The sequence below is a fragment of the Hirundo rustica genome, chromosome 9, assembly GCF_015227805.2.
Source record: "Hirundo rustica isolate bHirRus1 chromosome 9, bHirRus1.pri.v3, whole genome shotgun sequence".
Taxonomy (NCBI): Eukaryota; Metazoa; Chordata; class Aves; order Passeriformes; family Hirundinidae; genus Hirundo; species Hirundo rustica.
This window is the reverse complement of record NC_053458.1, coordinates 19,538,038-19,551,609: the sequence shown is the minus strand read 5'-3', so window position 1 is coordinate 19,551,609 and position 13,572 is coordinate 19,538,038. Positions and strand designations below refer to the sequence as shown.

Sequence of the window (13,572 nt, the reverse complement as noted above, 5' to 3'; positions counted from 1 at the left end):
TAAAAATTAATGGGGAGGTGTGTGTTATTGACTCTTATCCACTCTTCAGTACTAACCAGCATATTTTGTTTTCTTCTTCAAAATCAATGTGGTAGGACAACTCTTTGCATTATTTTAAATTAACAGTATGATTTTAAAAGTCTCTATTTCTCTTTCAAATAAAGATGCAATAACTCAGAAGTATCAACACAAAAATCCTCAATACATAACTGCAGCTGCAGGAATTATTTGGATTCAGATGTCTTTATCACAGCTGAGGCAGAGGGTCATAGGCTGAGGTTTACCACCCAATGAAGCTAAAAATAGAACTCTCATAGATTTCACAATACTATGAATAAAACTGTAGTGAAAATTATTCTAAAATACTACCCAGAATGATGTTGATCCCACTGACCTTACTGGCATTGATATTACTATTTTTTTTAAATTATTATTTTAATTGGAGTAGTCTTCCAAATTTGAGTCACTGCATTAGAAGAGGATACATGAAAAAAATGGTGCAAGGTTCAAGAAAAGCAATCTTTGCATGAAAACTTGGAGCCCAGTTCCCAAAGGATCCTAAAATCTCTACTGGAGTTTAATTCAACACTGAAGTTACTCAAACCAGAAGAAAACATCAGCTGCTCACTGTACAGGTCTCCAAGGACCTGAATACCTGAATGTAACTCAGTAGCATTGCTCAGCAGCTTTTCACATATATGCCTAGCTTGAATTAATTTTCATAAGCTGTTCCTAGTTTGAATTCACTTTTATAATGCTGTTCCAAGGGATCTGAAAGGATTAGACATGCTTAGAAACATTTCTAAAATGTTAATTTCCTGGGTTTGGTTCCTCTAATTTTTCACTGTACCACTACGAGGTATGTACCACTATTTGAGGGGAAAATTCAACAGATTTAAACAGTTCCTCAGCCTTTCCCTCACTCCTTTTTCTCTATCCCATCATTATGGGTAAGGCATCCTCAAGAACCACATGCTAAGAAGATGAACATCTTTGGTCAAAACTGAAAAAATAACCTGAATCATAGTTAGTTACTAAAGTATCATAGTTATCACATTAAAACTTGATTTCAGGTTCTTCTATCAATCCCAAGAGGGTGAAAAGTGAGATGTAACCCCTACCAACAAAGACAGGAACATTTAGAAAGTCACCTGCAGATGCACACTAGGGGCTGCTCCCAGTGTGAAGGACATGACTTCAGTCTGGCCTTGATGTACAGACTTATTTTCTCTGGAAATCAGGACGTAGATTCAAGAGGGGAGGAGATAGAGACCATGGACAGGTAGGGATCAAGTACTCTGGATTGCATTATCTCTTGGAGTGCCATAGAGAGTTCACGGCCTCAGAGCCAAGCAGTGATCTCTCCTCCTGAACCACCACCACTGCCAAGCTTTTGGTAAATGCTAAAGCAGAGTAGATTTGGAACACAGAGCAGAGCTTCCACTGATGGAAGCTGAAAGTGCAGCAATGGCCAGAAGGGAAGATACAGCCTTTGCTGAACAAAAGCATGTAGTAATCGTTGAAATAAAAGTAGTTAGTAAGTTACAGGAAAACTCATCTAAATATGTGATAGATTTCCCAGTGAAAAAGCCCTGTCCAATCTATACATCTTTCCTGCTGTACTTGTGTTTTTTCAAAACAATTAATTTGTCTTTGTCCTAAATGTTTACAGATACAGAGGATATTTTGTAAGATTTCAGATCATTTCCCATCTAACATAAGCTTTATTTCCTAAAATATGCACAACCAGAGAAACAGGTGGTTTAGGAAACAAATCAGAGCCAGTGCAATTACAGCAAGACTTGACTTGCCTTCTTGATGTCTGCAAAACAGATTCTAATTTAAATCCCAGTGGGAAACTTAAGAATTAGAATGCTTATCACTACCATAGTGTTCTGTGTGTTATTTCATTTGGATTTTGGCACACAGCATTAGAGTATAACTGGGTGAAAGAGTATAAATATATTACCACCCTGCCTATCTTTATTGTACTTTCTGCAGATTCTTGTACATCTCTAACTTCACCCATGTAAATACACTGAAATCAAAGGGACCATTAAGGTGATAAAAGTTAAGGAGATGCTAATATGATTTACAAAATTTGAGCCCTAAAAAGCAAGTTGTTTCAAATAGGAAGGAGTAAACACAGTCATCTCTGATTTCTATCTCCTCTGGTTTCTTCATATTTTCTTTACTTTCACAGTCTCCTTTTTATAGCAGCACCCAGCTCTACAGCCTTTTGCCTCTTTTTCTTTTTACAAACCTATTAATTAAAAAAGTGGTTAACTTAATATTACATGTAGTGAATCACAGTTGGGCGTGTTTAATTTCTATAACTGCCAAAACAGCTGCTATGCATGGTGTGTATGTCTGAGCAGTCATATCTTCATTTAACAAAGAATACACAGCCCTGTGCAAGACAGCTATTCATCACCTTGATGAATGACTGCCAAAGGCAGTGAAGTACCTTGTGGCCTCTCATTGTCCAGCACCCACAACCTGCCTCACCAGCAGTCTGTAGTCAGTGCTAACACCAGCAATCAAGCTGGGCAGGCTGGACATGTCATCCTTCCTCTGTACCATCCCCAGCCCCAGACAGTGCCCCCTCACCATCAGCACCAAGCCATTTTTAAGTAAACTTTTCTCCAACTCGATGACTGCCATCTGAACCTTAACAAAAACCCTGCTCTAATCACTTATCCACAGTTTAGTACTACTTCCCCCCCCTCAATATAAAAGGCTGTTTTCAAGTGGCACATGCCAGCTTCAGGTCTCAGACTCGTGTTAATAGCCTCTTTCTGAATCCACATCTTATTCTAGCTCATTTGTATTTGCAGTTCATGTGTTATGATTTATATATATATATATATGTGTGTGTGTGTGTGTGTGTGTGTGTGTGTGTTAATGTATAAACATTATATATATATTGCATTAATTTACACCAGCACTTCCTTACTTCACTTCATCTGTCAGTACTATGAATTAAAATATGCATCTCAGCATTTTAATCTCTGCTGATGCAGCTTCAACCTTTCAACTAGAATCAGAACATTTTCATCCACCCCTAAAAGCAGTGTAGAAAAATTCATAAACTAATCTGAATTATTTTCTAACTTGAACTGTGTTTTATTATGGGAGAAGGGAAAAATTAAACCCTTTTACTTTCATTAGAAAGACAGCATCCTACAGAGCACTGACACCCTGCTCTGCCTCTTCCAAAAAGAACACCATTTCAACCTGCTCTGTTCTGCTGCTTCTCTAGAAATCAAATCAAATTATGTCAGTCAGAGAGGGAGCATATGCTGTGACAGCACATCTGAAAATAGTGCGCACATTGGCCAGCAGTGAAAAGAGTGAGAGCTAAAATGCAGTAGATGTGCTTCACTGCAAAAACTCCTTTGAAGGCATTTGGCAAGGAACAAGTCTGAAAGCCTTCCCTTGACATCCTGGAAGATTCTTACAATTGCATCAGCAGGCATACTGCTCCTGGAGTGTGCAGTCACAGGCTGGCCTGGCTTTTGGAACTGTTCAATACCTTATAATAGCTCTCAGTGCAAGTGCCTATGTTTAGTAGTGGGAGTCAGGCCTGGAAACACAGAGGATGAATTTTCTTCCCAGTAATGGCCCTCCCCAGTACCCTTAGGGTATAGATGACCACACTGGCATGTATTGGCACCACTTTCTCAGTTTGAGGGTGATCTCTCCTGTTCCCACACCAAACTCTAATTCTCTATATATTTGAAGAAGAGGGACAGGCTGAGCCTCTAATAACAAAAACATTACTAAAAATTATGTGGGGGCTTTATGGTTCAAGTCTAATATAAAAACATCCTATATTTGGACTTACTTTACAGAATAGGCAAGAATCTTATATATATGCATGACCACATGGACACTGGTGAAGTTTTTCTACGTCATCTTAGAATCTGCCACTTTGGATGACCATAATATCTAGCATTTTTTAAAATTATGACTATACACTTTAATCCAGTGTATAATTTAATTATCATTATCTGGCACGAAAATATCTAGGTAGCTGCAGAATGAGCAAAGCATAATGTGAAACCTGAATTAAAGTAAAACTCTCTTGTGGAGTAATACATGTATCTTCTTTTTAATATGATGGAGAAAATAATGGGGTTGACATGATGGTGTTTTAAAATCAGAAACATCAACACTGCATTATAAATTATTCCATCTCTCTTCGTACTTTATATTCATGTAGTCTTAAGCACTTGTGATTTCCCATCTCCAGGCATCCTAAGTGTACTTGAGAACCAGAATAAATGCAAACTCAGAAGCCTTCTTAACCTTAAGACGAAGGAAATTCCATTAAATTCCTCATGACATTCTCTATTGTAATTTCAGCACATTCATGATAAGAATATGTAACTGCCTGTTTTCAATGACTTTTCAACCTGCTATCTGCTGGCTTGCCTATCTCTTTAATATGCTTTGGATTTCAGAGGATAATACTGATAGTTTCTGAAATGAAACTACCACAGTTTTTAAAAGATATCCTCAGAAATTAATTTTAAATATGAAGTAGAACTATCTGTGTTTAGCTTAAAATTGATTTATGGGGTCAGATTTAATGTGCTAATTTATCACATTACAGTGATTTTATAAGCTGAGAGTCTTCTTTTTAGAATACTTTGTTTCTATTTCCTCATGAAAATATTCTGTCTTTCATTTATCTGGATGTGAACACTACGTGATGGTAAATTACACACCACAAGTTTCCAGATACCATCACACCCCTCACCTTCTGATACAGAAAGCTCTCTTACAATGAAATTAACAGAAATATATGTAAACAATAAGGCAGGTTTTATGGGATTATACGCTGAGCAGTATAATAAACCAGAGGATCCCAAGTATTTTGAATATGGATTTCATACTCAACAAGATAACCAAATAATTTTCAAAAAAGGAATTCTACTGTTTATTATTTAGAGTAAATGTCTTAAAGCACTTAATTGATTTTGGGTCACAAAACCCTAATAAAAATCAGTACGGTGTAACTATTTAATTGGTTCATTTCCAAGGTAATTATGAACTAAGGGATACAGACAAGCATCCAGTGAGATCTCCTAAATACCTAACTGACCCTGTTTTCTACCTGTAAATATTTACTCTCCATGTGGAACAGAAAAGGAGGAAAAAGAGTAGTATGTCAGTTATATCTCAAAAATGTCACCCTACCTCAGCATATTTAAATTGGCTAAAATAAAAGCTAAAACAATGTGAAAATGCAGCAATATGTGATGTTAAAAGAGAAAAGTAAATTAATGCCTGCAATGAATTCCATATGATCTAGATGTGTGCAAGGGATCAGGATAGATGACACGATACTGATATCATATTGCATCACATACAGTCTAAGAAGCCAGCACAGGTATTAGTCCTTTGAACTTATTGCTAACACAAATTTTTTTTAGGGCAAAGTAAATATAGCTCTTGAAGACACAGAAATATAACAGCAGAAAGTTATGCAACTAACGCTCAAACTGTACACTGAAGAATTATAGTTTAAAATTTAAAATAACTTACTCAACCCATTTAGACTATGCTCTGCCATGTGCATAAGCCCAGAGCATCTAACATGTATTTTTGATTTAAAAATGCTGTCTCTAACCATTTGACACTGATATTTCATAAGGCTTCTTGGCTGCCAGAAATCACATCCATCTGTTATGCTGGCAGAGTGCTCAATCACAAGGTGTGCTGGATCTCTTCATTTTAGGCACCATTGCCAGAGAAACACAAACCCCTTTGAACTGTGTGCAAATGCATTCAGCAAGTACCAGCTAAAGGCTTTTTGGATGGGTCAACAAACTTTGAGCAGAAAATAAAGAACAGAGGAAAGAAAGTAATAGATCTAAAGAATGTAATAGCTCTAACAGCAGTCTTACCTTAGCTTGAAGAAGTGAGAAAACATTGAAAAGAGTCATTACCAACAGCTATTATGCTAAGTGATGCTTCCCATGAGACACATATGGGAAGCAATAGCACTATCTTCTATTTCTTCCACAGAGCAAAAGGCCACGTACATATAAATACACATGCATTTACTAAACATATACATAATATAAACATATAACACAAACATATACATATGTATAGCAAATAAAAATATTATACACACAGAACAAAGATGTGCCTGTTATACATATACGTATGTGGATATGTATATACATAATTTTTACTGACAAGCTTGCTGTGGTTCATTATAATTACTAAGGAGCAAAATCTACTTTGCTGTGAAGTCTTTTTGTTTTTCCCTGGGGGAGGAGGTAGTCACTCAATGCTTCTGCATAGCAAACACATTTTCCTGCACAGTAACAAGGGAGAAAAGCCACACAAAAGAGTGGGGCTAATCCATTAAGACAAGTTCTTTATGTTCTAGAAAACCACTGCAGCTCCAACCTTGCTTTCTTTTGAAGGAGAATTAGGAAAATGTCTTCACTTGGCCAGCAGTTTTTCCAGCCATCATTTTCTTGCTACTGACCAGTATATTGGTTCAGAAGGATTTAAGCATGGAAATCTCACTGGAATTTGTGGGGTTTTTCTCAGCAACTATCAAGATATCTTTAAAATAATTTCTCAGCTATAAAATGGGGTATCTGCATGCCAAATAATTTTCAGATTATTTCATTTTCTCCACTAAACGAACTCAGCTATGTCACTCCTTGAGGCTTCAGTAAAACATTCTAAGAGACAATTCTGAAAAAAAGGTTTCTAAATTTTAGTTTCCTTTTTATTTATTCCTTTGCACAGTCAGCCCCCGAAAAAGACTAAATTCACAGGAACAAAGCTCAGTATTTTCACAATCACTTATAGATACTTGGGTTTGCTTTCTAGAAGAGTGGTGACTGGGCACATCAGGAGAGCAAAGGAGCACTGCTAGAAGCCCTGCACACAGCTCAGGAAATGTCTTGCATTACCAGCTGTCACCAAGGGCTCAGCCCTGCGGGAAGATTCCTGTTCTGCCTGCTGCAATTCTCTCTCAGCTGTTTGGCCAGGGGCTGCACCAAGGAGCATCCTCATGCCAGCAACATTACAGTCTTCAGCGAGAACTGATCCAATTTGGCAAAAATGGGCTTTATCTCTTTGCTGACTGTGACCAGAACAGACGAAAACAGTGAGGTCCCTACAAGTCAATGCCTAAAGTGCCACTCCACACTACTTAACTGCAACTACAGCACCAATGTAATGTTCAGATACAAGCTTGTCAAGGATTAGGAGATTTTTTAGCAATCAAAAGTGCTTCATGGTATCAGCTACAGAAACTGTTGGAGGAAACGACAATGTATAGTATTAGATGTCAAAATGACAGGAAAATGTGAGAATATTGATCAAACCAGAAGAAAAATAAAAGTCTGAAGTACAACAAAATACTTCAGCTAAAGTAGTGAAACAGTAATAACTATTTCATTTTTAGTACTATTTTTGTAAGAGCAACCCCTTGAGGTTTCAACCAATTACTGATACTTTGTCATTTTTACTTATTTGAGGTATGTGCCACAGAATCTTCACCCAAGAAGCCTAGAGTATGAAAGCTTCAGTTTACTCACCAGAGAACAGTTCTTCATCGATAATTCTGCTGGTTTGTTGATCGCTGTCTTTGTGAACTTCCAATTACATGGGTCTCTTCTTAGTCTGGAGGAAGACAAAACAATTCACCTCTTGTAAATATATTCCTGGTTTTTGAACACCAAAATATGTATGCAGCCTGCAATTGCCCTAAGAAACAATACAGTGTATCAAAATTAAATTCAGAACATGACTCCATCACTTTGACTACTGGAGCAACGTTTTCCAACAACAAGATTGTTTTACAAATATTGTACATTAATGCCAATGTGAAATGTCAGTGTGTGGCTGAACACACTGCAGCTGAGAAAAAATTAACTGGTTTTCTGCAGTGTGATAGTGAGAAATGAGGATTGATGGTAACTGAGAGACATCCAATTTCCTCAGACTTTCGACCTTCCACCTGTCACATGCAGGGACACTGAGTTCTTTTTCCTTTTTGTGTTTTATCTTCTTAAATATTGCTTTTCTTCCCTAATTATAAAAGACTAGTTTTCCACAAACATTTAAATAAATTTCAAGTTCAATTCACTTATCAGATACCTGTAATACTGTAAAATGGTAAATATTACACAAATGAATAAAATAATACAATTTCTAAACTGCAAAAATATTGTGTTTTTAAATTTTAATCTGCTTTCACCTGTGGGATATGAGCCTATATCTGAATCACAGATTGGCACATAGAATTTGATGTGGAAAAACTGATGGAGTTGTACAAGTCCCAGTTTCAGTTTTAAGGATGATAATGCTTTTGGCTTCAGATCTTAAAATACTGTACTGTAAATATTACAGGACAGGTGAAAATTATCATAACCTGCACTAGTATATTTTCAAGGCTTTCATGACAGAAATGGGAAAGATACTAGCCTTGTAAGTCAGTCAGGGCGTTACATCCCACAATTAATTATTTGCCTTCTTTGTTATTACACAAACACTTCATTGAGAAGTAAAAATCTCTCTTCTTCCCAATTTCCACTTTTTCCTTCCAGTAGATCTTTCAAAAGTTACCTGTAGCATTATCAAGCACATGAAGTTATACCCATCTCCAGTGATATTTGTGGAACTGATATAGTTCTGGTTCTGAGAGAAGACCATCATTTCATATTGAAAAAAATCAATCAGGGAACTATTTCTCCCAGAGCTTTCCTGCTATTCCTGCTATACCCCAGGCAAATTACATTCTTTGCAAAAGTAACTCATAGAATAATTTTCCCAGAAAGCAATCAATAAAAGCTCCCCTCACGCCCTTCCATCTCTTCCTGCTTTCCTGATAAATAAAGCCACTAGCTGCGCTGGCATGTTTGATAGATGATTTAGGTGAATTTTTCTGAACATATTCCCTCTCTCTTAATCATAAAAGTTGCAAAACTATTATTCTGTAGACCCTATATATCATTGAAGTAGGTTCGACCTTTCAGTAATCCTGGAAACACAGCAACTGACTTAATCCTAAATGAAAGCAAACCAGCCCAGCTTGAAACCTAAAAATGCATGACAGTCACACTGAAAGTTCAGAGAGAGAAAATAATTTTCACCAAACTTAAACAGTATTTTCTCTAAATGAATAATAAGAATTGCATTATTGCTGCACAACAAATACAGATGTAACAAATCCTCTTCAAGTTTTAGGGGATTACATACATTTTTCTTACTTTGTTTATTAAATGTAGTATGCATTTTTAAAATATTCTACATTCATATTAAATTACAAGCCCATCAATTTTTTTAAAAATAAGGCATAGATACATGTACAATAATTTCCTTAGCAGTATGTCAAATTATATAATTGATCTATTTCTAATCCTAGGTAGTGATAAAGTCTTGCAATGGCAAGTAGTATTTTATCACTGGTTAATGTACATTTTTGTTATAAAGAAAGGATGTATTTAAACTTTTCCTACTCCTTAGCGAAAATTGTAATGATCTTAATTTAACTTAGAAGTAAAACAAGAGCTAATTCAACTACAAGAAAAGCTAGTCTAGTTATGTAAACCTCGGGATGAAACTTCACCTCAAATGAAACACTTGAAATGAAAATCAGACCCTTAGACTTTCTTTTTTACTGGGCCTAGAAGCAATACAGTAGCAGCTCATCCACTCAATCACTTGTGATTTCCAGAGCTTTTTTTTCCAGAGGGATGTTTAAATGATATACCTAAATGTATTTCATGCCAAACAGTCCAAGTATTAACAGAACTGACTCTGGGTCTTATACCTAAGAATAATTACAGAAATCATTTCATCTGTCATGTGAAGAACCCAGAATAAAATGAGCTGTCACAAAGCATTGAGTCATGTCACCATACACGTGCACACACACACATTTCATACACAAAATATTGCAGCTGCTCCCTTTCCCTCCTCCAGGGACACTGTCTAAGGTGGCAGCTTTCCTTGGGGAATATGCTATCATTAGATTTCCCATTTGGGCCTTTTCCATGGAGAGAGATTTTTCCCGTACCAGATTAAACCATGCTAATTTCAAACTGGAGGCAGTCACATCAAATTGATTTTTAGAAGCTGAAGAGAGGAAAAAGATGCTTGGTAGATGGTGTGAGAGGAAACAGCAATGTAATACACATTCTCAAATTCGTCCTTGCATACTCTATATTTCAGAAGCCCTTGAGATTTGCATTGCTCTGTTTACCTCATTTATGGTTTCAGCTCTAGCAATTCCCACTCTCATATTCACTGTCAGAGCATCACTGGTAGTGCCGGATTTCTGTGTTGTAAGCAGGTCTATGGCTCCTTTTTGAACTTATGCAGTAATTTCTTTAAACAGAACAAAGCCCGTTCCAGCAAAAAAACACCATAAATATTAGAAATAATAATAAAATATCTCTGACAATAGGAATAATCATCTTAAGAGTTCCACTTCACTTATGGGAAAATGGAAAGGTCATCAGATGTTAGAAGACTGTCTAAACAAAGATTTGGGAATTTCACTCAGGAAAATAAAGAATTGTGTTTAGAAGTGTCAGATTCTGAGGTAAGAGGCTGTCAGGGATGCTGCCATTACTGGGAAGACACAGAGTGAGCATTTCCTTGCCATGGCTAGATGACCGTACATTCCCAGGAAAGCAAGTGAAGGGGGGAAGCAAGAGAAAAGGGGTTCTCTCTAAAAGTCTGTGAGACTTTTAGATTTTGCTGTTTCAGACAGTAGGCTTTACTCATATAAAACATGAAAAAAATCAGTCTTATTAAAGCATTTCTGAACAATCTAAAATTACTGTCTCTTAACTGAGCTTATACGAACATATGCATCATGCATTTGTGCGTTGATATGCATAAAGATTACATCTTAGATCTCATCTTGCAGATTGAAAAGCTACCATGCAAAACATATTCTTTGGAAAACTTCAGGCTGGTTGTTATTGCTATTATGTAACCATCCCTTGCTGTGTAGCTGCTGCGGTTTTAGGTGAGATAAAAAGTTAAAAAAACACCTTTTTAATTTTTCAGGAGAATTATTTTTTTCCTTTGCTTTCAGTAACATTCAAAATTCAAACAGGAAAACTGACAAATTAATTTAAAAAGTGTTTAAAATTAATCTCCTGCCTACTAAAGCACATAATATACTACATTCCACATAACATGGCATCCAAGATGGATAAAAGCTATTTCTCAAGCATCTGAACATATTTAACTATTAACCTCTCCAAAAAAACTTCCCAATAAAATCTTCTTTTTCAATTTTTTGAAAAACTATCCCTCCCTTCGGAAAGCTGGAAAACTTTTATTACCTATTACCGTTGACAAACAGGCCTGGCTTTAGAGTTAGGATCATAAACTTTATAAACTTTTCCTGTTATTTGAACATCCCTAAAGCCATGAAAAGGCTTCACAAACTCTACTAACTCCACTACATTACACAGAGAGGTGGAAAATTCCAACATAATGGAATTATGTTCGTGGGAAGAGAGAGTAAGGTATTGATATTCAGAACAACATGGTCCTACAAATACAACAGCAATACTGGTTAACATGTCAGGATATATAATTGGTCCCAGCAAATAAATCTTTGAGAAATTTCTGGAATTTCCAAGTACACCAGCAAAAGAAAGATAGATGATGGATAGATAGATACATACATACGTACATACATACATACATACATACATACACAGACACACTTCTGCAGTGTTTATTCAAGTATATTTCATGCCTGAAAATAATTTTCAGGTATAAAGAGCACTTATAAACAACTGGTTGACTAAAGACTTCACTTGAACTCCCCAGGTAAATTTAATCTCATCTAACATCAGGCATCAAGCAATCTGGCTGCTCTGAAGGCTCCCATCACAAGCAGTGGTGAGAGCTCCCTCTGGGCAATGACACATTCTGGTTGGGACTGGCATCTCAGAGGGGTGCAGGAGCACCTGGAGTAACTTAAAACCTCAGAGCACTTAGCTCTGACTAGCAACCTGCCGGTAGGAAGAGTAAACTAAATGATAAACTCTTACTTAAAATTAATGTAAAATCCTGGGTTAATGTGCCAAAAGGAGACTTTAAATTCCCTCCTCTTGCATTGCTTGTTATTTCAGACTGGTAAAGGAGGACAAAAAATATTTAAGAATTTTTGTACTTTTATCTCATGGCTCCATAACATTTTCTTCTGTCATGGAAGTGATATAGGAAACCCATGTGAAGGGAGCAGCAAGGGAAAAAGTGTTTCTAAGCAGAAAAGCAATAGGACATTTCAATGTAGAATACTCTAGAATTTAAGCACTGTACAGCTTCCCCCATGTATCTCTCTCTTATCAGGATATATAGTTAGTTTTCCTACACTGTGTGATGATGAATATCATGAGACATCAAAGTACCACTTTTACTCTGGAATGATGACAATTCAGAAAACAGATTGCAAATTTCACTATAAATCAAAATAGTTCAAAATGTTCTCCAGATTCCTCATCCAACAGTGAACAGCAATCAACTTCTGTAGGTGTTCACTGCCACCAATTTAAAGAATTCAGCATCCCTGACATTGAAAATGGCTGAAGATACTGACCTCTGTAAAACTCCAGCAGAATGATGCCACAGCAACTCCATTTAAAAATACCTGAAAGAAATAGCAGCTCCTGTCCTGTATCTATGCCTCATATATTTAATAGGAAGGACAAAACTTTAATTTTCATTATTAGATTCCAGACAAGTAGAAATAAATTAAAAATTACTAAAATTCCTTTTAGTCATTTTGATATAAACACAGAAATTTAATTACCAGAAATGCATTACCAAAGGAAATACCAAAGTAGCTTCAGCTGATTGAGGTATGAACACTGATAAACAACTTAAAAAAAAAAAAAAAAAAAAAAAAAAACCACCAACCCACCAACACCTTTATTGTAATTTATTCTTCATATGAAAGCTGTGACAATCACTGACATCTGAGCTTCATGTGAGTGTCAGCTAAGGATCTTTCTACTGATCTGCTATGCTGAACACAGGTTTCAGTGTTTATTTTCAATGTTTATTTTCAGTGTTTATTTTCTTAGTTCTGTGATAAGAGCTATTACACATACAGGTATTCTTCCTGTTATCATTTTTATTGTATTTCATACCACCTGCATCTACATTTTCACTTCTCACATGCAACATACTGAATTTTTTGCAATACATACACTCACTAAATTGCAATAAAACAGTTGCCATTTTACCGAGTCCTAATATATTTGTATTCAGTAGAAACAGCAAGTCCACACCACAGTGATGTTAATATAACTGGGCACTAATCAGGAAATGACATTTTGAAAACCACTGTATTTTTAAATTGCATTCATGCAAAGAAAAGTCAACTAACCCACCTCCCTGCTCTATTGGCTGTTTTAATCCACAGACCTGTCACAGAGAGAACTCAACTGCCAGAAACATTCAGTGTTCGCATCACTGCTAAGATTAAAATCAAAGAGAACATCACCATTCCTTTGGAAACAGGAAAAAGCAAGGTAGATATTTTTTTTTTTGCTTTTT

At 36.2% G+C, this 13,572-nt stretch overlaps 1 long non-coding RNA gene across 1 annotated transcript in view; it reads right to left on the bottom strand.

Moving 5' to 3' along the window:
* The window catches only part of LOC131378610 (uncharacterized), a 71,225-nt gene extending 60,837 nt beyond the window's left edge, over positions 1-10,388 (bottom strand). Inside the window, exons 1-2 of the long non-coding RNA XR_009208141.1 lie at positions 10,247-10,388; positions 7,578-7,662 (exon numbers count right to left, since the gene is read on the bottom strand). This is a non-coding gene — a long non-coding RNA (uncharacterized LOC131378610). The remainder of the gene's footprint in view (positions 1-7,577; positions 7,663-10,246) is intronic.
* Positions 10,389-13,572: the final 3,184 nt, after the last annotated feature.